The sequence below is a fragment of the Phyllobates terribilis genome, unplaced genomic scaffold (genome assembly GCF_046119375.1).
Source record: "Phyllobates terribilis strain yellow unplaced genomic scaffold, ASM4611937v1 Scaffold_4__5_contigs__length_816908805, whole genome shotgun sequence".
Taxonomy (NCBI): Eukaryota; Metazoa; Chordata; class Amphibia; order Anura; family Dendrobatidae; genus Phyllobates; species Phyllobates terribilis.
This window is the reverse complement of record NW_027362764.1, coordinates 694484674-694509146: the sequence shown is the minus strand read 5'-3', so window position 1 is coordinate 694509146 and position 24473 is coordinate 694484674.

Below are 24473 nucleotides of genomic sequence, written 5' to 3'. Positions count from 1 at the left end.
TGTTCGGCGAACAATTCGACGAACAGTTCGGCGAACATACGGGTGTTCGACGAACCGAACTCGAACACTATGGGGGTGGCTCAACTCTACTGGAGATCCTCTACCGGGTTGGAGGGGTGCAGAGACTCGGGGGTAACCACCGCCTTGACGTACACTTTGCCAAGCTTACTGGATGAAGTGGGCGAAGTGCCAGGTACAGGGTGCAGAAAAGTCTCTCTCCATTTGTTATCAGATAGCACCCCGGAGGATTCAGGAGGCAACTGGAGGTCCTCCGCCTGGTTGGAGGGGTGCAGAGACTTGGAGGTAGCCACCGCCTTGATGAACTTACTGCCAGATTTGTTAGAGATGGAGGATCCTTGCTTAGGGACCAACTTCAGTCTGGTTTCTGAGATGACACGTCTGCGACGCGGGGCGGTGCCTAAAGCTAGATCATTGGTACATTCGTCTAGACTGTGTGGGGACAATGCCTCCGCTTCTCTTCCTTCGGAGACTTCAGCGCACAGCGAGTCAGCGACTAGCAGATCTGTTGAAGTAGAAGAAGACACTGCTGACTGTCCTGAAGATATGGGGACTGGACACCCCTTGTACCTCAGCAGTCCCCCAGGAAACACCATGCAGAATCTCCAGACCTGCGCGGGCACTAGATCTCTCGGCTCTGGACGACCTGTGGGTAAACCAGACAGCACCTGGAATGTGAACTTCTTCATGTATAATGCTCCAATCTGGAGCTTAATTTGTACAGACATATTTTGACTGTTTCTGAGTAGGGCTCGTCCTTCTGCTGACAGTGCCCAAACTGGATTCTGGAGTTGTCAGACGGGAATCAGACACTGACTCTTCAAGGCTTTACGCCCGAACTTCCGGTTAATCCGAGGCCTTCACTTGCCACGAAGACAGTCACGGTCATCTGTGGAGAGGAAGCACTAACGCCAAGGGCAGCCTCTCTTACAGGCCTAACGCTGGACAGAGACCATCAGGGTGTGCCAAACAACCGCAGCGGGACCGCAATCCAAGTTTGTGACTGAGTTCCGGCCTTTTCTTTGCCTGACGAACATGGTCATCCTTCATGGATTCTGTGTGGGTAGCTGCCTCAACAGGCTGGAGAACTGGAGGTCTTTGGGAGGACAGAACCTAGCGTGACGGTTTACCTCTACGCCTTGCACGTCTGGACTGCTTCTTGAGGCTGGGAAGAGAAGTATTCTGTGGAGCATTGTCATCCTGTGTGAATTCTGTGTGGGCGGCAGTCTCTTCAGGCTGGAGAGCTGGTGGGCTACCTACACGCATCACCCATCGGGACTTCTCCAGGATACTGGGAAGGGAAGCTTTAGCAGAAGCCTCAGGGTTAGGGTCATCGAAGACCATTAGAAAGGCCACCAGGAAGGCCTGCAGGTCAGAGACGATAGGATCCCATGCTTCCCATGCTTCTGAAGAAAGACAACCCTTTTCTAGATATATCGAATTATGGACATGGTATATCGATGGTATACTGATATTCTGGAAGGGACCCAGGAAGGAATTCTAAAAATTTGTAGAGAATCTGAACAACAATACATTAGGGCTTAGATTCACACACAAGATGCATCAAATGAGCCTGCCCTTCCTAGATATATTGATTACCAAACAGGAGGGAGGGGAAGTGCACACCACAATCTATCGAAAACCTACGGCCACTAATTCCCTTCTTCGGTGGGAGAGCCACCATCCTTTCCCTCTTAAGAAGGGAGTACCAAAAGGCCAATATATCAGGTTAAGAAGGAACTGTTCTACTAATCAGGAATTTACACAGCAAGCAAGGGAGATGAGAGAGAGATTTAAGAGAAGGGGTTACCCTGATTGGGTTCTTAGACGAGCATACCAATTCGCTTTAAAACAAAAAAGAGAGACCTTACTTACCCCAAAAGTATTGAATAAGGAAAAAGGGAATATAAATGTCATGATATTTATCGCGACATTTGATAATGGTGCCCCGAGGCAAGAAAAATTATAGAGAAATATTGGGGAATTCTATCAATGGATGAAGATCTAACAACAATAGTGGGTAACACACCACAGATTATGTTTCGTAGGAACAGAACAATTGGGGAAAGAGTAGTTAAAAGCCATTATGTCCCCCCAAAAAGAGACCAATCATGGTTACCAGTAAGACCAAGGGGCTGCTACAAATGTAGCGGATGTGTGGCCTGTCCAAATATTAAAACTACAAAAACGTTTATAAGCAATGTTACTGGCAAGTCTTTTGAGATTAGGAATTTTATCAATTGTAGAACTAAGTTTGTGGTGTACAAGGCAACATGTATTTGCAATAAGGAATATGTTGGAAAAAACATAAGAGAGATGAGAAAACGAGTGGGAGAACATTTGAACGATATTTTAAATAAAAAAGAGACACCTATTGCGAAGCATGTAAATTTGATACATGGAGGAGATCCTAAGGTAATCTCCTTTGTTGGAGTGGAGACATGGATAAGATCTTGCAACAAAAAGAAGCAAGATGGATATTCCCTTTAGGCACCATGACCCTGTTTCATTTAATTATCATGTTTTTACCCCTATTTATATGTGATGTTTTTTGTGCTCATATGCTTATGTTTTAGCGGACCCCCCTATAGGTACCCGCCGAAAATCAGATGCGTTAAAAATGATAATGAATGCCCTCTTAAAGAAGGCTAAATGTTTATATGCCCCTAATGAGAAGACGGGCAATAAGAGCATCTGGTGCTCTGATACTAAAATTTGCCTTAGTAATAACCTCTGGAATTAAGTGATGGCTAGAATGATTAGTAAGAATGGCAATATGTATATAGAGGAAATACATTTACTTTTGTAGTAAAAATTAGAATGGTAATCAGCCCCCATAACCTGTGAAAATAAGAGGAGGTGGCTATGAGAATAGGGGTGAGGTTCCCCTCTGAGATAGGAGAGTGGCGTGTAATAGTGGAGAGTTTCTTGAAAAAACCTATGTGGGATTTGCGTTTTAAAAGCTTTTCTAGGCAAGGGCGTGCGAGATATGCATCATATATACCTAGAAACAATGAGAGGAACATGCGTTCCGGGCGCCGGGAGATGATGTGGGCAATATGCGTTCCAGGCGCCCGGAGATGATGTGAGCAATGCATGCGTTCCGGGCGCCCGGAAATGACGTGAGCAGCGTGTGTCCCGGGCGCCCGGAAGTGATGTAGGGGTATGCGTTCCGGACGCCCGGTAATGACGCGAACAATATGCGTCCCGGGCGGCCAGAAGGGATGCAAGCGGTATGCGTTCCAGGCGCCCGGAAATGACGTGAGTAACAGATGTCCCGGGCACCGGAAAGAGAAAAAGAGGTGGGCAATGACACATATTAAGAGGCTATAAGCCCCGGACACATAATAGGACAAGAAAAGCCACGTGGGGAACCAGAACATGTACCATGTGACTCGGCTGTAAGGCACATGACATCACTATGGGATTGTATGAAGTAAATGTATTGCGTTTAAAATAAAAATCTAACGAGCTATCTGACTGAGACAATTATTACCAAGCGTAATTTGGAGGAAGTGAAATTCTATACTTTATAATAAGGAAATTGTGAACTATGGCAAGTAACTTAAATTAGAAAATAAGACCCGCCCAAGAAATGACATAGAACGCTAAGAAATGGAGGGAAAATGAATGTATTTAAACAGAGAAGGTTGATGTGTGAGCATCCCCCATTTTTGCATTTGTGGAAAGTGGTAGCAGCATTCTGTACCACTGAGATGGACACTCACCATTGTGAGGTTCATTACGTTTTTTAAGACACTTGGCACTTTATGGCACAGAGTCACTTTTTCTGCTCTTTTGTATTGCTAGTGCTCCCCAAAATACCAAATACACTCCCATGATGAATCCCCCGTAAGGAGGAAGAAATGCATCGGGAGGGACTTTTTTGTGGGTGACGTTTTAGAATATATTTGGGTACTGCCCTTGTTAGGGCGGGAGCTAACACCAGGGGCATGACAGGGTAGATTTTTTTCTGAGGAACTAATAGATTGAATGGGATGAAGAACCTTGAATGATGCCCGCATGCAAAAAAATGGGTGAGATCCACACATATCACTAACGTTTAATAACACTGTTTTTTTTTCATTTACTGACCAGGATTGGTTTGAAATTATTGGTTACATTCGAAGAGGGCTATTTAGACATTATACAGTTGTGGGCAAAAGTATTGGCACCCCTGCAATTCTGTCAGATAATACTCAGTTTCTTCCTGAAAATGATTGCAATCACAAATTATTTGGTATTATTATCTTCATTTAATTTGTCTTCAATGAAAAAATACAAAAAGAATTGTCCTAAAGCCAAATTGGATTTAATTCCACACCAAACCTAAAAAAGGGGGTGGACAAAAGTATTGGCACTGTTGGAAAAATCATGTGATGCTTCTCTAATTCGTGTAATTAACAGCACCTGTAACTTACCTGTGGCACCTAACAGGTGTTGGCAATAACTAAATCACACTTGCAGCCAGTTAACATGGATTAAAGTTGACTCAACCTCTGTCCTGTGTCCTTGTGTGTACCACATTGAGCATGGAGAAAAGAAAGAAGACCAAAGAACTGTCTGAGGACTTGGGAAACCAAATTGTGAGGAAGCATGAGCAATCTCAAGGCTACAAGTCCATCTCCAAAGACCTGAATGTTCCTGTGTCTTCCGTGCGCAGTGTCATCAAGAAGTTTAAAGCCCATGGCACTGTGGCTAACCTCCCTAGATGTGGACGGAAATGAAAAATTGACGAGAGATATCGATGCAAGATTGTGCGGATGGTGGATAAAGAACCTCGACTAACATCCAAACAAGTTCAAGCTGCCCTGCAGTCCGAGGGTACAACAGTGTCAACCCGTACTATCCGTCGGCGTCTGAATGAAAAGGAACTGTATGGAAGGATACCCAGGAAGACCCCACTTCTTACCCCGAGACATAAAAAAGCCAGGCTGGAATTTGCCAAAATTTACCTGAGAAAACCTAAAACGTTTTGGAAGAAAGTTCTCTGGTCAGATGAGACAAAAGTAGAGCTTTTTGGGAAAAAGCATCAACATAGAGTTTGCAGGAAAAAAAGAGGCATTCAAAGAAAAGAACACGGTCCCTACAGTCAAACATGGTGGAGGTTCCCTGATGTTTTGGGGTTGCTTTGCTGCCTCTGGCACTGGACTGCTTGACCGTGTGCATGGCTTTATGAAGTCTGAAGACTACCAACAAATTTTGCAGCATAATGTAGGGCCCAGTGTGAGAAAGCTGGGTCTCCCTTCAGAGGTCATGGGTCTTCCAGCAGGACAATGACCCAAAACACACTTCCAAAAGCACTATACAATGGTTTGAGAGAAAGCACTGGAGACTTCTAAGGTGGCCAGCAATGAGTCCAGACCTGAATCCCATAGAACACCTGTGGAGAGATCTCAAAATGGCAGTTTGGAGAAGACACCCTTCAAATATCAGGGACCTGGAGCAGTTTGCCAAAGAAGAATGGTCTACAATTCCAGCAGAGCATTGTAAGAAACTCATTGATGGTTACCGGAAGCGGTTGTTCGCAGTTATTTTGGCTAAAGGTTGTGCAACCAAGTATTAGGCTGAGGGTGCCAATACTTTTGTCTGGCCCATTTTTGGAGTTTTGTGTGAAATGATCAATGATTTGAGTTTTGCTTCATTCTCTTTTGTGTTTTTTCCTTGCAAGCAAATTAAATGAAGATAATAATACCAAAGAATTTGTGATTGCAATCATTTTCAGGAAGAAACTGAGAATTATCTGACAGAATTGCAGGGGTGCCAATACTTTTGGCCACCATTGTATGTCTTAGATCTATTTGTCTGTTTCTGACATCTTCTGCCACTTATTTGATGTACTTTAAGAGGTTATATTTGTCCATCTTGATGTGAATAAGATGTAATTAGTGGCTGGTATCAGATATCGGAGGTATTTATTATACACTTTTTTTTAGAGATTTATTAAAGGTTATATTTTAAGAGAACTCTTGGCTGTTATATGTTGTTAATACTGAGGGAATTTGTCTGCCGTATGTTAAGCAGATTATAGCTATTCTATTGGGTATTTTACAGACCCTAAATGTGGTTGCATTGCAGCTATCAAGGCCAGCATTGGACTAGGTTAGTGCCATGTTTTGTATGTACAGTTAGGCATGGAACTAGTCTGATTGCCATACGTGAAGTCAGGAATGAATTTTCCCCTAATATGGAGATATTGATAGCTGGCTCATGAGGTTTTTGTCTTCTTCTGAATTAATATGTTAGGTCATAGGTTGAACTCGTTGGAGTTGAGTCTACCTTCAGCCTTAAAAACTATGAAACTATATTCTCCCACCCAAAACCACCAAAGTATGCAAAAACATCTATGGACTGGAGGAGCAATGGCAAAAGCTCACTTTGCATTCTTTTTTTTTTTACTTCTGTGCTAGTAATCCAAGGTAATTACACCATGTATACTGCATGTTTTTGGGGAAGTCTATAACAGAAGTATTGGTTACAGTTGCAAACATCAACTCTAAACGTCCCTTGTAAATGGTGGGATATTTTCTTGGCATGTGCTTTGGACGTAGATGCACGAAATGTGGTGTAAACAAAGCCTTAGTTAGTTGTATTGTAATTCTGTCACTGCCATAATGAGTAACATGTATAAGTATCCTACTGATAACTGTATGTCCAGGAAGATGTTTTCTAGTTTTACGCACAACTCCATTTATTGCAGAAGTGACAGAATGCAGCAGATACTGGAAATTATAGATGTATGTAGTGATAATAAAACTAATATATCTGTAATATAGTAAGAATTTATAATGCGCTAGTAATCAGATTTGCCACCCAGAAAGTCACTTTTTAAAGGAACGGTAATTGTATAAACTGTATATTTTAGCTTTTGGTGTAAATTGCATTCTGTCTGTTTTATGAAAATGTCTTGATGACCTTTATCTCATTTGCATGAACATTATATGATTTCTCTACCATGGCAGCAAGAAGAAAATGATCTGCAGCACATAGTGTTTGTCCAGTACATTTCATACAAGGATGAAGTGTATGAGCATTTACTAAAGATTCACATATAGTATTATATGCTGGGGGAAACAGAAAGGGGCCACAATTCCTTACAGAGCAACCGTCATGTTAATTTTTATTTCATACATCAATAGTACACATGATAATAAGCAACTTTGTAATATATTTTAACAGATAAATTTGCTTCTTTGTCTTCCTGGATGGATCTTTTATTTTCAGTTCACGGGTAAAATCTACATTCGGTGAAGACATATTTTTCATTATTGTGATAAGAGATGACATTTGGTGCTTTTACAATTCTATGGAGAGGAGAGGGGTAGGAGGAGGAGCTAGAGGCAGAAACAGACATTCTGCTGCAAGTTCTCCTGAAACAACAGTTACAGTTTTCCATATAACTTTATAAGCACCAACTGTTATCTCCTACCATACGAATGCAAAAATCTGTATTCACTGAAGACAAAGAGATTACCCATGAATTGAGAATTTTGAGCCCAGGAGGAGAAAGAAATGGATGTCTCTAGAAAGGCATATTTCAAAGTTTCTTATTTTCATGTGTACAATTGATTTATTAATATAAATTAAAATGACGGCTATTCTTTAAAATCAATATAGTATCAAAATAGTAGTGAGAATGTTAAGATACACTGAACCAAAGTATATCTGAAGTGCATCAGGCACCTTAACTAGTGATGAGCGATCGTGCTCGGTACTCGCCCGAGCATCTTACTGCTCGAGATGCTCGATGTTCGGCGAGTATTTCCGGGATGTTTAGGCAGGAGCTTGGGTCCCCACCGCGCATGTTTGGTGCTGTTTTAACAGCAAATAAGCGTGCAGGGATTGCCTGCCACTCACTGTAATTCCGCAGCCATGTTGGTTGTAGCATTACAGTGATTGGCGTTATCGGGTCTATATAAGACCTGGTGACCCTATGCTCGTCATAGTCTACCCCGTAAACAGGCAGAGTAGGGAGAGGTGCTGCTGAGTGAGGGAGAGAACTGGCGGTTTATTAGTTAGGTATAGGTATTGTACAGCAAGATATATATCCATCTGAACTAACAGTTCTGGTAAGGACTAATCCAGCTGCTTATATTACTGGTTATAGCAGGAGTTAGGCAGGCAGAGTTTGTGGAGAGTGTATACAGCAGAATAGGATCGAATGCACGTTCTGTCTGCAGCTGTTGCAGATATCCATAGCCCTAGATATCAGGGCTAATTATTTTTTTTGCTCTTAATCCTGATTATTTACTTAAAAATCAATACAGTACACCATTTTTCTGCTCTATTTACTTGTTAGCAGAATACAGCCAGATTTATTTTATTTTATTCGCATTGCTGTATTGTGGAAGCAGAGAAACTTGTATATTATCAGACGTGATCCCATATTACTGCGGTAATAATCGTGACATTTTTTTGACCGTGCCAAATATTACATTTCAGTTAAAGTCTGCCAATTGTGTGTTTTTCAACCTATTCACACTTCGTCGCTGACCAATACCATATCTCTAACGCCACTGCCTAAAACCGTGGTCATCACACATGATCCCATATTACTGCGGCAATAATCGTGACATTTTTTGGAGCATGCCAAATATTACACTCCATTTAAAGTATGCCAGTTGTGTGTTTTTCAACCTATTTACACTTGGTTGCTGACCAATACCGTATCTCTAATGCCACTGCCTAAAACTGTGGTCATCAGACAGGATCAGATATTACTGCGCTAATAATCCAGAATGTTTTGGGATCGTGTCAGATATTACACTCCATTTAAAGTCTGCCAATTGTATGTTGTTCAAACCATTTACACTTGGTCGCTAACCAATATTATACTAATAGGCCACTGCTTAAAATCATTGTCATCAGACGGGATCAGATATTACTGTGCTAATAATCCAGAATGTTTTGGGAGCATAACAGATATTACACTCCATTTAAAGTCTGCCAGTTGTGTGTTGTTCAAACCTATTTACACTTGGTCACTGACAAATAGCTTATCTATGAACAATGTTGTCAGAGTATTACGCCACTTTTACGGACTGACAATAAAACATAAGTTAACTAAGCTAAAATGGATTTTCTTTGAAGAATTGTTAAGAAACATTCTTTGCAGGGTCATGACTTGTATACAAAGCCAAATAAAAAAAAAGTTATAGACTGTGGAAGAGATTTATGTGACCAGAATGAACACTCATCTCGAGCTGATGATACCACCTAGCAGCACCTGTTCCTATTGTAAATGCATCTAACAGTGCTATTGATAGGGAATAGAATAGATTTGTATTTTTTTCTGCAGCACCAGCAGCACATAGTATAAGGTAATAATACATGGCTGGATCAGTGTAATACGCTATCCATACTGCGATAGCGCACCCGTAAATGAATTTCAGATAATACAGGTATTATTCTAGAATATACAATCTGTTTGAATTGTCCTTCCCATTATTAAAGAGTGGGTCTCCTATACTGTTATTGCGTATATGCAGCAATTTCAAGGGCTGCCAAAAATTAGGACGCACTCCAATACACATTTGAAAAGACGTTAAAAAAAACAAACTATAAAAATACAGCAGGATCTTTAGTATAAAAACCAGACTTGCCACTGTAACCTCAATTCTACAGCTCCTGCACTTCCTCCTCCTCTGCCTCGTCCAAGCGGCAACAAGCTGTACTGAAGATAATATGCTTAAGTGACAAATCGCACACTGCTGCAAAGTTGTTGAAAGCTGTAACAGAGTAGGCAGATCTGTGGCTCTCACCGCTGAACATACAGCCAGGTATAGTCGTGTGTGACAATGGCCGGAACCTGGTGGCGGAGAAATGACAGCCGGAGTAGACCCGGTTTCCCTCTATGCAAGTCCTTTCACCGACCTAAAGAATATGGCTGTGGTGAAATACAACTCTCACCGAGAAGCAACCCTGGCTAAGAAAAGTCTGTGTGAAAGTTCCCGGACACTCTATGGCTGCTTTTTTACTGTGGAGTGGCTCCAGCGATTTATAAGACTTAAGATCTGCAAACTGGCACCTTGGCAAAGCCCAATTCTGTTCTCCCTCTGATATGTAACAAACAGGTCATGCTGGAGAAACTTGTACCTACTGCCACTCAGTGTCTTCAGCTCTTTTGTGAGAAACTAATGTTTGGGCAGCCAGTCTACCAAATAAAATTCCTGAGATGGAAATTGTGGATAGCTTCACTTCTGGTACTGGGTGCTAATACAAAACCATGGCGTGTCATAATTAACTGGATATTCCTGGCTGGTTGGAGACAAGCTCATTCACACAGAAAAGTATCAGCAAGCTAAGGAGATGGTGACCTCTATCATCCTAAAGGAGTTTGCTCATTGTATAGAAGACCGACCACCGCTGCTGTCTACCTTGTGCCCATTTAAGAAAGTCAGCTACGCCACCCTGGCAGTGCTTCAGCAGCGTTTTCAGCTTCCAGTTCACCGACTGGTGTGCGATGTGACCCCACGTTGGAATTCAACATTGCAGATGTTGGGAAGGATTTGTGAGCAGCAGAGGGCAGTTGTTGAGTACCAGCTTCAACAAGCCCGTTGGAATTCAGGTCAGCCTCTGCACATAAGAGCTGATGAGTAGGCGTGGATGTCTGACATCTGTGCCGTCTTCCAAAACTTTGAGGACCCCACCAAGATGGTGAGCGACGATGATGCCATAATTAGCGTCACCATCCCATTTCTCTGTCTACTGAAACACTCGCTGCTCGCAATTAAAGAGGAGGCATTGCAGGCGGAGCAAGTAACTATACAGGGTGATGCTACACAGCCCAGCCTCATCTCATCTCAATGCGGATTGGGTGATAATGAGGAGGAGGAGGACATGGACAGTCATCCTCTTGGTGAGGACAGGGAAGTCTTGGCTGTCTTGGAAGTCTTGATACCCCTCTTTCAGTCTGTGGGAAAGCTGTATGAGTTTTGTTTAATGATGACCTTCAGTGGCCTAAACCGTGGCTTTGCTCATGCACGTTATTTCTCAAAACGCATTGCAGTTCAGGCCATTGCCCAACTCTGTAGTCATGAAATTCAAGGCGTAAAGATCTTTGTGTGTCGAAGCACCACAAAGAAGTGTGAGCTGATGTTGGATGGGCTGCCATTGCTTATGGAACAAGCTGCATTAGAGGACTTCCTGAGAGAAATGACAGCCGGAGTAGATATGGTTTCCCTCTATGCCAGTCCTTTCACCAACCTAAAGAATATGGCTGTGGTGAAATACAACCCTCACTGAGAAGGAGCAGCCCTGGCTAAGAAAAGTCTGAAGGTTCCCAGACACTCTATGGCTGCTTTTTTTTACTGTGGACTGGCTCCAGCAATCTATAAGACTTAAGATCTGCAATCTGGCACCTTGGCAAAGCCCAATTCTGTTCTCCCTCTGATATGTAACAAACAGGTCATGCTGGAGAAACTTGCACTTACTGCCACTCAGTGTCTTCAGCTCGTTTGTGAGAAACTAATGTTTGGGCAGCCAGTCTACCAAATAAAACTCCTGAGATGGAAATTGTGGATGGCTTCGCTTCTGGTACTGGGTGCAAACACCAAACCATGGCGTGCCATAATTCATTGGATATTCCTGGCTGGTTGGAGACAAGCTCATTCCCACAGAAAAGTACCATTGTCATGGAACGACAAGGGGATGTCCGGGGGACAGCACAACAAATGGATGCAATCCGAGATAGAGGGGAAGGAGGGCCCTAAGGGTAGAGAACAAGGGAAGGGACTCCTCCTGACACCAACCTGTGTCTGTCCCCAAGCTGCCCTATCGTCCCTAGACGGGTCCTTCCCCAGTGCGCGATCACATGCCTAAGCCTTCGCTGGCCCTGGACTTAAACTGGCTAGTGCGCAGGCCAGTGAGAGACTAGTCTCTCTACTATAATAGGACAAAACAAGGAAGGGAAGACAAACAATGGGACAATAACAACATAAAATACACTTATCTCTCCAATAGAAAACTTCACCGCTGCAATAGCAACGAACACCACAGCTTCTCCAGAGACTGGCTCCTTCAAAGAGGTCAGCATAGAATGAACTATAACCGGCGGTCAGCTGATGGATTATGTGGCTATTTTAAGGGAGGTGGGAGTGGCACCAACAAACATCAGCCAGCTGATCGCTAACAAAAGGCTGCCAGCAAGAGACTAACATTAACCCTTGCTGGACCAAAAGGAAAAAACTACATTTAAATTACAGCATAACCAGAGCTGCCACGAATCTCCAAACTATTCGTGACAACCAGCAAGCTAAGGAGATGGTGGCCGCTATCATCATGAAGGAGTTTGCTCATTGTCTAGGAGACCAACCACCGCTGCTATCAACCTTGTGAACTTTGTGTTGAAGCTTGATTGACCCAGGGCCCGCAATCCTCTGCGTCGGGAGGACGTGTTCCGTCCCAGGGTCCGACTGGGTCCCAGCTTCCACAATATTAACCCAGTGTGCCGTCAGTGAGCTGAACCCTGGCCACAAGTACCTGTCCATGTGTCTGGTTAGGTGGTCCTTCCCAGTAGCTGCGTTGGTGAGGGTACGGGTAATGTTCTGGGACCCGTGATTGTATAAGGTGGGGACGGCACACCGGGAGAAATAGTGGCGGATGGGGACTGTGTACCGAGGGACAGCCGCCGCCATGAGGTTGCAGAAAGCTTCCTCCTCCACGAGCCTAAAAGGCAAAATTTCTAGTGCAACCAGTTGAGAAATGTGGTAGTTTAGTATTGTGGCCTGTCGGTGGGTGCGTATTTGCGCTTGCTTTCCAAGGACTGGCGTAGGGACAACTGAACGCTGATGGACAACTGAGGAATATGCCGACTCCAAGTAAAAAAAGTCTACCGGATCCGCACATTCCTCAACCAAGAATCTGCAAAATCAATTGTGCATGCCCTCATCATCTCCCGCCTCGACTACTGCAAGCTCCTGCTCTGTGGCCTCCCTTCTACCATTCTCGCATCCCTCCAATCTATCCTAAACTGTGCTGCCCGATTAATCCAACTGTCACCCTGCTATTCCCCGGCTTCTCCCCTCTGTCAATCCCTGCACTGGCTCCCCGTTGCCCAGAGACTCCAGTTGAAAAGCCTAACTTTGGCATACCAAGCCATCGAAAACCTGTCTCCTCCATACATCTGTGACATTGTCTCCCGGTACTTACCTGCACGCAACCTCCAATCCTTACAAGATCTCCTTCTCTACTCCCCTCTTATCTCTTTTTGCCACAATTGCATACAAGATTTATCCTGTGCATCTCCCCTACTGTGGAACTCTGTATCCGAACACATCAGACTCTCGCTTATCGTGGAAACCTTCAAAAGGAGGCTGAAGATCCACTTCTTCTGACAAGGGTACAATCTGCAGTAACCCTCGCTCCTTCATTCTGCTGCATGACCAGCTGTACCCTCACCTACTGTATCCTCACCCATTCCTTATAGACTGTTTGTGCGCCCTCACGGGCAGGGTCTTCTCTCCTCTTGTACCACTCGGTGACCTCTTTTCACATATAAAGCGCCATGGAATAAATGGCGCTATAATAATAAATAATAATAAATAATAATAATTATACTACTTGTACTCTGGGTCAATTGATGGCACTTTCATGGTGTCTGCCACTAATTTGATGTGTTTTGGTAGCTTTTAGGCCCGTTTGAAGTTGTTATGTATACGTTTGGTTTTGCCCCTCATTAAATCCAATGAGGTTCGGATACGTTCGGCAAATGTTCGACAAATTAATCGCCGAATATTGCAAAATTGACGACCATAATCCTAACCAAATATTGAAATATTCGTTCATCTCTACTAAGCACCGAGCTTCTTTATGCTGAAAATAGTTCTTAATGACATTGGCTGCATGCTTGGGGTCATTGTCCTGCTGCAGAATAAATTTGGAGCCAATCGGATGCCTCCCTGTTTTGAAGGCAAAAGGTGGTCACATGAAATATTGATTTGATTGATTCACTTTGCATTTTGTTAACTGATTAAAAATAAACGAGTAACACTTTTTTTTTTAAAGAATTCTTCATTTGCAGCATTTATTCCACATCTGTCTGAAACGTTTGCACAGTACTATATAAGAGCCATTTTCTTTTATGTATCCATGTCTGAGTCTAGCTTTTCTGCTGCCTGAGGCAAAAATTGAAATGACGCCCCTCCCTACAGTACAATTTAAGCCTGCTGTGAACAAATGCAATTCCAACATTGTTTTTTGGTCTTGTTTTTGCAGTATTCATTCATTATTATTTAGTTTCCCTAGGGAACTTGAACCTGTGGACATCAGATTGCTTATACTATATGCTGCAATATTACAGTAAGGCAGTTTATAGAACAAATCAATGTCTTCTGTAAAAGAATACATCACCAAAGCAACCATTAGTATATGTATACAGTACCAGAACCAAAAACATTACATGAATACATCACTAAAACAGTCATCAGTACAAGAATACAGCACCAGAAACACCATCAGTACATGAATACATCGCAAGCGCCAACATCAATAGATGAATTCAGCACTAAGCTTAATACAGCGACAAATTGCATTGTTAGGTCAGCCCCCGCAATACACATTGGTATCACATAAACTTACAACTAACTCCTAGTATGTCCTTAACAACGGTAACCAGATGCAGAGAGTTGTTGTTACCAGTCATCATTAGATTGCGGACCATACAGGAACCACAATACTGATAAGATGCAGGCAGTATCACAAATTACCATTTACACCTAGGAACCATTTTGGTGACATCTTCTCTGATTGGAGTCATTCTCATCCCTTTCATCTTCATCTGGTCTAGACAACATGATTGTTTTTCACATCCGCAGCTCATCTCTGCAGACTTCCCTCTTCTCTGGTCTTCTGCAGCACTATTGACACAGCAACCTTAAAAACATTAGTGTCATTAAAATTCTCCTGAATAAAAATATCTGCCCTATGCTGTGCCCCTGAATAAAAATTGCCCCTTACTGTACTACCTGCACAAAATATGACACTGTCCCTGTTAGGGTATGTGCCCACAATGCAGATTTGAAGCAGAAATTTCCTGAGCGTTTTTGTCTCTCCCTGGCAGAAAAAAACGCATGTGGATTTACATGCATTTTTTACGCGTTTTTTGAAGCGTTTTTGAGAATCAATGAATGATTTTTGGAGCTAAATAAAGTTGGTGGGACTTTGCTTAACACCTTGCATTACCATAAGAGCAGGGGTGAGTATATTGGTTCATTTAAATGATTAAAGAATGGGTCTATTGTATTTCAAATAAAGTGTTTACACTGTGTCTTTCTGTTTCTTTACTTTGTTTGGTCATGAAAAGGTCTGATTGACACCTTGACATCACCAAACAAAAGAGCTGGTGTCAGCTAGTCCCATTCACCCAATCTTCATTAGCATTTCTATTCACGTAATTTATGTGACTGCCTGGCCATAATTAACATCTCACAGCTGGTTCGTTAGCTAGGATAAACTTAGTTCGTTAGGATAAACCGCCGCGGAAACGCATTAAAACTGCATCATGTGAACTCAGCCTTATGGTACATGCCCTCCACATTGTTCTCTCCTATAAAATAATGCCTCAGTATCACCACAGCCCCTATACACAGTATAATGCCTCTAATTCCTGTATACACAGTACGATGCCCCCATAGCCTCCTATACATAACATAATTAATCATATAGCTCCCTATACACAGGATAATGCCGCATAGTCCCCTAAACACGTCATAATACTTTATAGACCCCTTATACACACAGTAGGATGGCCCAATAGCCCCCTATGCACAGTATACTGCCCCCATAACCCTTTATACATATTATAATGCCCCCATAGCTATACGCAGTATGATACCTCATAGCCCCTATACATATATATATGACTGCATTATACTGTATGGGGTGGCTGCATTATACTCTATGGGGGGGCTGCATTTTTCTCTGAGTGGTGGCTGCATTATACTATATGAGGCGACTGCATAATACCCTATGGAGGGGTTGCATTATACTGTACGGGGGCTGCATTACACTGTATAGGGGGCTGCATTAAACTGTATAGGGGGCTGCATTATACTATATGGGGGGCTGCATTATACTATATGGGGTGGCTGCACTATACTGTAAGGGGGCTGCATTACACTGTATAGTGGCTGCATTAAACTGTATGGGGGGCTGCATTACACTATATGGGGGGCTGCATTATACTATATGGGGTGGCTACATTATATTGTATAGGGGGTTGCATTATATTCTATGGGGGGTTGCATTATACTCTATCGAGGACTATGGGGTGCATTATACTATATGTACTATATGTGGGCTGCATTATACTATATGGGGGCTGCATTATATTCTATCAAGGAGTATGGCTAGAGCATTATACTGTATGTGCTATATGGAACCTGCATTATACTCTATCAAGGACTATGGGGAATGCATTATACTATATGGAGGACTATAGGGTGCATTATACAATACAGAGGACTATTCGATGTATTATACTATATTGAGGACTATGGGGAGTGCACTATACTATAGGGAGGACTATAGGAAGGCATTAAACTGTATGGAAAACTATTGGGTGCATTATACTGTATGGAGGACTATGGAGGGTGCATTATACTATATGGAGGACTATGGGGAGTGCATTATACTGTATGGAGAACTATGGACTGCATTATACTGTATGGAGGACTATAGGGAGTGTATTATACTATATGGAGGCCTATGGGGAGTGTATTATACTATATGGATGATTATCGGGAGTCTATTTTACTATATGGAGGGCTATGGTTAGTGTATTATACTATATGGAGGACTATGGGGAGTGTATTATACTACATGGAGGACTATGGGGCACATTATCAGGGTCGGCTCCAGGTTTTTCTGGGCCCCGGGCGAAAGAGTCTCTGTGGGCCCCTTTAACACATACACGATTCATGATGCACAGATACAGCGGAGAAATATATATAGTACACAGGGCCCAGCCTGCCACCTCATCCTTTATATATGCAGATATGCGCACGCACACACGGTACGCAGACATGCACACACGGTATGCAGACACATGCACTCACACATGGTACACAGACACATGCACGCACACACGGTACGCAGACATGCGAACGCACACGGTACGCAGACATGCACACACGGTACACAGACATGCGCACACGCACACGGTACGCAGACACAGTACGCACACATGGTACGCAGACACAGTACGCAGACACGGTACGCACACACACACGGTATGCAGACACGGTACGCAGACACATGCACGCACACACGGTACGCAGACATGGTACGCAGACATGCGCACACACACATGCACGCACACACGGTACACAGACACGGTACGCAGACACATGCACGCACACACATACAGTATGCAGACACGGTACGCAGACACATGCACGCACACACGGTACGCAGACATGGTACGCAGACATGCGCACACACACATGCACGCACACACGGTACACAGACACAGTACGCAGACACATGCACGCACACACACAGTACGCAGACACGGTACGCAGACACATGCACGCACACACGGTACGCAGACATGGTACGCAGACATGCGCACACACACATGCACGCACACACAGTACACAGATTTGTACACATACAGACATACACACATTTTTACACAAATTCTTAAAGACATATATAAAACAGACAAATATATATACACAGTCATACACACTGACATTCACATACATGCACTCAGACAGACCCATTACAAATATTTTTAATATGGGGATTGGGAAAGCCTCACTCACCTGTCCCCGGTCCAGTGTCCTGTCCAGCAGCTCTTCAGGTATGGGGCAGTGCAGGGCCCCCGGCGTGTCACAGACTTCATGGCCCTGGAACATCAGAGGGGCCCACTTGCGGTCGGGTCCGGGCCGCTCCCCCCCATCTGTGCAGGACCTCCGACGGTGTTTGATTGCCGGCACTCCCCCAGACATGGCCGCGCGCTGTGCGGCTGTGTCTGCTAGTAATGACGCGGCAGGGGCGACACACAAGCACAATTAAAGGTGCAGTGCCATCGATCCTGCCGTGTCATTACTAGCAGACACAGCACACTGTGCGCAGCCATGTCTGAAGTGCTGGCAATCAAGCAGCGCCTGCGACACTGAACAGGTGCCGAGGAAGCGGCCAGGGCCCCGACAGTGAGTGGGCGGTGGGCCCCGACAGTGAGTGGGCGGTGGGCCCCGACAGTGAGTGGGCGGTGGGCCCCGACAGTGAGTGGGCGGTGGGCCCCGACAGTGAGTGGGCGGTGGGCCCCTCTGATTTTCCAGGGCCCCGGCACTTGCCCGGGTACGCCGGGTGCTGACGCCAGCCCTGCACATTATGCTATGTGGAGGACTACGGGGTGTGCATTAAACAATATGGAGGACTATGGGGTGTATTATGCTATATGGAGGGATATGGAGAGTGTATTACACTATATGGAGGGCTATGGGGAGTGTATTACACTATATGGAGGGCTGTAGGGCACATTATACTATATGGAGGGCTATGGGGAGTGTATTATACAATGTGGAGGACTATGGGGAGTGCATTATACTATATGGAGGACTATCGGGTGCATTATACAATATGGAGGACTGTGGGGTGTATTATACTTAGCAAGCAAAATGCTGCCTATTCATCGAGTGATTGGATTGTTTATGCCGGAACAAAAATCATTGATCTCAGCAGCAAAAACTGCAGCTATGCTGCTGATAGCATTGTATGGGGACAGATTGATCTATTAGTGATTGTTCTGTCCCCATCAATCTTCCTCAGCCGGTGTAAAGAGGCCGTGAAACAAGCGCTGAACGACTTCAATTTTGTCTATCACAGTCGTTTAGCGGCCTGAACTCAGCTCATGTAAATACAACCAAAATGTTTCTGTGTGGTGCAATACAGGTGCATCTCACTAAATTAGAATATCATCAAAAAGTTAATTTATTTCAGTTCTTCAGTACAAAAAGTGAAACTCATATATTATATAGAGTCATTACAAACAGTGATCTATTTCACGTGTTTATTTCTGTTAATGTTGATGATATGGCTTACAGCCAATGAAAATACAAAAGTCATTATCTCAGTAAATTAAAAAAATTAACAAAAACACCTGCAAAGGCTTCCTAAGCGTTTAAAAAGGTTCCTTAGTCTGTTTCAGTAGGCTCCACAATCATGGGAAAGACTGCTGACTTGACAGATGTCCAGAAGGCAGTCATTGACTAACTCCACAAGGTCCCAGAGTTCCAATTTTCATTTGGAAATCAAGGTCCCAGAGTCTGGAGGAAGAGTGGAGAGGCCACAATCCAAGCTGCTTGAGGTCTAGTGTGAAGTTTCCACAATCAGTGATGGTTTGGGGAGCCATGTCATCTGCTGGTGTAGGTCCACTGTGTTTTATCAAGACCAAAGTCAGCGCAGCCGTCTAAAAGGAAATTTTAGAGTATGTCATGCTTCCCTCTGCCGACAAGCTTTTTGGAGATGGAAATTTCATTCTCCAGCAGGACTTGGCACCTGTCCGCACGGCCAAAAATATCAACAGTATCACTGTGCTTGATTGGCCAGCAAACTCGCCTGACCTTAACCCCATAGAGAATCTATGGGGTATTGTCAAGAGGAAGATGAGAGACACCAGACCCAACAATGCAGACGAGCTGAAGGCTGCTATCAAAGCAACCTGGGCTTCCATAACACCTCAGCAGTGCCACAGGCTGATCGCCTCCATGCCACGCCGCATTGATGCAGTAATTGATGCAAAAGGAGCCCTGACCAAGTATTGTGCATTCACTGAACATACATTTCAGTAGGCCAACATTTTGGATTTTAAAAACATTTTTCCAGCTGTTGTTATAAAGTATTCTAATTTACTGATAAAATGACTTTTGTGTTTTCATTGGCTGTAAGCCATAATCATCAACATTAACCGAAATAAACACTTGAAATATATAACTGTTTGTAATGACCCTATATAATATATGAGTTTCTCTTTTTGTATTGAAGAACTGAAATAAATTAACTTTTTGATGATATTCTAATTTAGTGAGATGCACCTATATGTGAGCATTTGGGGCCCCACTTTAACTTTTGCACATGGCCCCACTTTGTCTAAAACTGGCCCTCTCGGTCAGTGTGAGTTACCTGAGCATCACCCGATCTGTAAAAGACTTCAAAGCAGCTGCCATTAATCTCACTGTGACTAAGATAGAGAGACAAACATGAATGGTCAGTATCGTGCACTGATAGACGTGACCCTGGCTGCAGGACATTACAGATTAGAATATGTCTCCTTCCCTCTTGATATACAGTGGGTACGGAAAGTAATCAGACCCCTTGAAATTTTTCACTCGTTCATTGCAGCCATTTGGTAAATTCTAAGAAGTTCTTTTTTTCTCATTAATGTACACTCTGCACCCCATCTTGACTGAAAAAACAACAGAAATGTAGACATTTTTGCAAATTTATTAAAAAAGAAAAACTGAAATATCACATGGTCATAAGTATTCCGACCCTTTGCTCAGACACTCATATTTAAGTCACATACTGTCCATTTCCTTGTGATCCTCCATGAGATGGTTCTACTCCTTTATTGGAGTCCAGTTGTGTTTAATTAAACTGATAGGACTTGATTTGGAAAGGCACACACCTGTCTATATAAGACCCCACAGCTCACAGTGCATGTCAGACCAAATGAGAATCATGAGCTCAAAGGAACTGCCCAAGGAGCTAAGAGACAGAATTGTGGCAAGGATACAAAATAATTTCTGCATTACTGAAGGTTCCTAAGAGCACAGTGGCCTCCATAATCCATATTCAGAGCAAAGGGTCTGAAGACTTATGACCATGTGATATTTCAGTTTTTCTTTTTTAATAAATTTGCAAAAATGTCTATGTGTCACCCCAGGCCTGGATGCCACAAATATTAAAAAGGCTGTGTCTGAGAGCAGGAGGGAGGTTCCCTGGTCAGGGACCATTAGCATGCAGCACTTCCTGTCCCAGGCCAGTAGGGGGGAGCAGGCTGCCCCTATAAAAGCTGGAACTGAGGGCAGGGTTAGAGAGACTAGGACCCACTTCTGAAGCATCCAGAAGGGTTCCCAGAGGAGAGGGACAGGTCAGCCGCAGCTTTGGAGTTCAGGAGGCATAGGAGGAACAGCAAGCCAGGGACAGAGGCGACGAGAGCCGGTCCTGGCTGAGAGAGGACTACACAACCAGACACTGGGGTCCGAGGCTGTCAGGGTTGCAAGCCCTGCAAGGGATTTCAGGTTCCTTGGCCTAAGAAGCCTGGAGGCTCCGCCACACAGAGGGACCGCTACAGCACGGAGAAGCAACAGGTACCTAAGGCCCGAGTCGCAAGCCATACAGGCGTAGTACACGGCCTGCTCAGGGACGTGGGCTATCACACCACGAAAAGGGGGATAGTCAGCAAGGGCAGAGAGGGAATGGTAGGCCTACCCACTCACCCTGACCAGTGGGGCTCGCCCGAATGCTCTCAGACACCAAGGCCCATTCCTACCCTGTACTCCTGGTGGGTCAGTGATAACATCTGCAGTAAAAGACCCTGGACTGCTTTATTGGACTCTGTGTGATTTCTGCTGCGCCTGCACCATCACCCCCAGCATCCTATTACACAGCCCTGAGGCTACACTCTTCCCGTGGGGAGTTATCCTATCCCTGTGCTGCACACCAACATCAGCCTCAGCGGTCTGCCTTGCAGCAGCGGTCCTCCCTGACCGCAATCCACGGGTGGCGTAGTCGCACATTCAAAACCATACAAATAGTTTGCCACAGCACTTGGTCTGACCACCCTGAGCCATGGGATCGGGTTGCCACTACTACCCCCATCATCACACTGAAGCCCGGTTCCGGGTGCCCCATGGCCCAGGGGGCGAGTCATCTACATTTCTGTTTTTTTCAGTCAAGATGGGGTACAGAGTGTACATTAATGAGAAAAAAAATGAACTTTTTAGAATTTAACAAATGGCTGCAATGAAACAACGAGTGAAAAATTTAAATGGGTTTGAATACTTTCCGTACCCACTGTATATACACCATGTGACATAGTCCTGTAGCCGGGATCAGGGTCCTATCAGTGCAGTGTTTGTATCATCTCATATTGAAAATCCAGGGTGACAACATGAAAACTCCATTAGAAACAGCTAGTAGGTGAGTATAGGCAATCATCACATATAGGTGCAGACCCCTGAACGTATACTCAGTCTGGACAACAAGACCCCAAAGGTAGAGAAGGGAAAAAGAGAGAAGACGTACCAGGGGGCACACTTTCTTCTTGACATCTGTAATATTCGACCTCATCCTCTTCTGATTCCCTCTTTCTTTCCATTCCCCTCTTTGGAGTATTACTTTTAGGGTCACCTGGATACATTCAGGGAGCTATTCCCATATGCTGGCCTCTATACGCACCTACTGGCTGTTTCTATTTTCTTCTACTTACCTCTTTGTTATATATATCAGGGCTGTGCAAGTTGCAGATCACAGACAGGGACAGACAGAGACCAGAATCAAAGTCATGGGAGCTAATGCAGGGGGCCATTATACAGTATGGGACCTAATGTGGGGGTTATTATACAGCGTGGGAACTAATGCAGGGCCATTATACAACGTGGGAGCTAATGCGGGGGTCATTATACAGTGTGGGAACTAATGCGGGGGTCATTATACAGTGTGGGAACTAATGCGTGTGTCATTATACAGTTTGAAGGCTACTGTGGAAACCATCATACTGTGTAGGGGCCTATATACAGTGTGGGAGCTGCTGTGGGGGGCTGTCATAAACTGTGAGGGCCTTTATACAGTGTGGGGGCTACTGTGAGAGCACAAAGGAGGTATTATTACTATGTAAGAGACACAGTGGTGGCATTACTACTGTATGTGGGGCATTAAGAGGAGCTGTTATTGTACCATACAGTAGGTGCAGTAATAGGGACACATACAACAGCAATGGCTCAGTATTGGGGGATCAGCAGGATGAGGAGTTTGTGCAGGTTGGGGATAGATGGGGACGGGGCTGAAATGTGAGAAGTCAAATGTGTCTGTGTTGTAATCTCTACAGACAAGTTGCGGCTGGAAGAAGTTGTTATGTTGGTCTGAGAAAGATGGAAAAGTGAACGACTATCAGCTGTAAGTCATTATCTGTAACTGTACTGTAATCTCTTACATGTTCTGCAGCATTGGTATCTACTACTATATGGTCTCTACTACTATGTTGGTCTTTGTGGAGATATTTTTTCAGTTGCAGTAGGGTCATCTGCTGAGGTTCCCATATACCCACGATTAAAGTGCGTCACCATAGTTGTAATCAGGTGTTAGGGGCCCACGCAGATGTTTTCTCTCCCCTAAACTGAACCCCTAGCTATGCCTCTGGTCACCGGGATATCGTGACAGAGAGTCGTCTCCTCTATTTCAGGGGTCAGATGATCGCAGCATTTGGCTACACTCAAGCCTGCACTGGCTGGATCTACTTTGCTTTCCAGTTAGCTGTGCAGATTTCTCTTGTTCTGTTGTTGCGAGAGTTAATCAGTTCTGTTTGTCTCCTAAAGCTTTCTGTCATGGGTTATCTCAGCTGTTCTGATTTCTCCACTCCCCTTTGGTAGAAGTTCTCACCCCTTAGCTTGGGTAGTTGCCAGTGATAGCTTGCTATATCTTGGTTTCAGTTTGGAGGTATATGCTGTGGAAAGAGAAGTCATTTAACCATCATCTCCAGAGATTGCTGTTTGGAAGTTTGTTTGGTGTCTTTCTTTTCTTTATCTCCCTTTTGGTTTGCCTCACCCTTCTTCACTCTTTATACCTTTCTTTAGTCTGGGTGCACGTTGGGTGATTGCTGTTTCTTTTACCCTTGTCTGTTTCCCTTTGTGTCTTTATCATAGAGCAGGACTAGTGTTGCTGCTGCCCCGTGCACTAGCCAGGGCCATGCTTAGGGAAAGACAGGGATAAGAACGCGATTGCCGCACAGGGTGAACAAACTCGTCTAGGGACATCGGGGAACTCAGGGTTGCGCAGGGCAAATTTCAGGGCTTGCTGCTCTGATCTTTTCCTAGTGGCAGTGCATCCCGTCCCATCCATCTCGCCATGCGCCATGTGGCTTCTGGGTGGAGCGTGGCATCCAGGGACTGCCCCAAAGTGGGGCTTGGTGTCTGCCTGCAGCCAAGCCCAGCCTCACCATCAGAAGGTTGGTGTATACCTGGTAGGCACTAAGCCCCGCCTCTCCGGGAAAAGTCTGGTCCATCACACAGAGTGTCTACACCCACCCGTGTGACAGATATATATCCATTTGGTAATAAACTCTGTGAAGACTGTACATACTGTCTAGTTACATTGTATTTCTAAGACGGCTAAAGAAGGCTGAGAAATGATGGCGTTTAGAATATTCTTTCTGCCTCTTCCTATTCTTGACATTAAGTGAAATTATTTTAAGACTTCTATTTAAAAATATTTGCATCAATCAATATTTT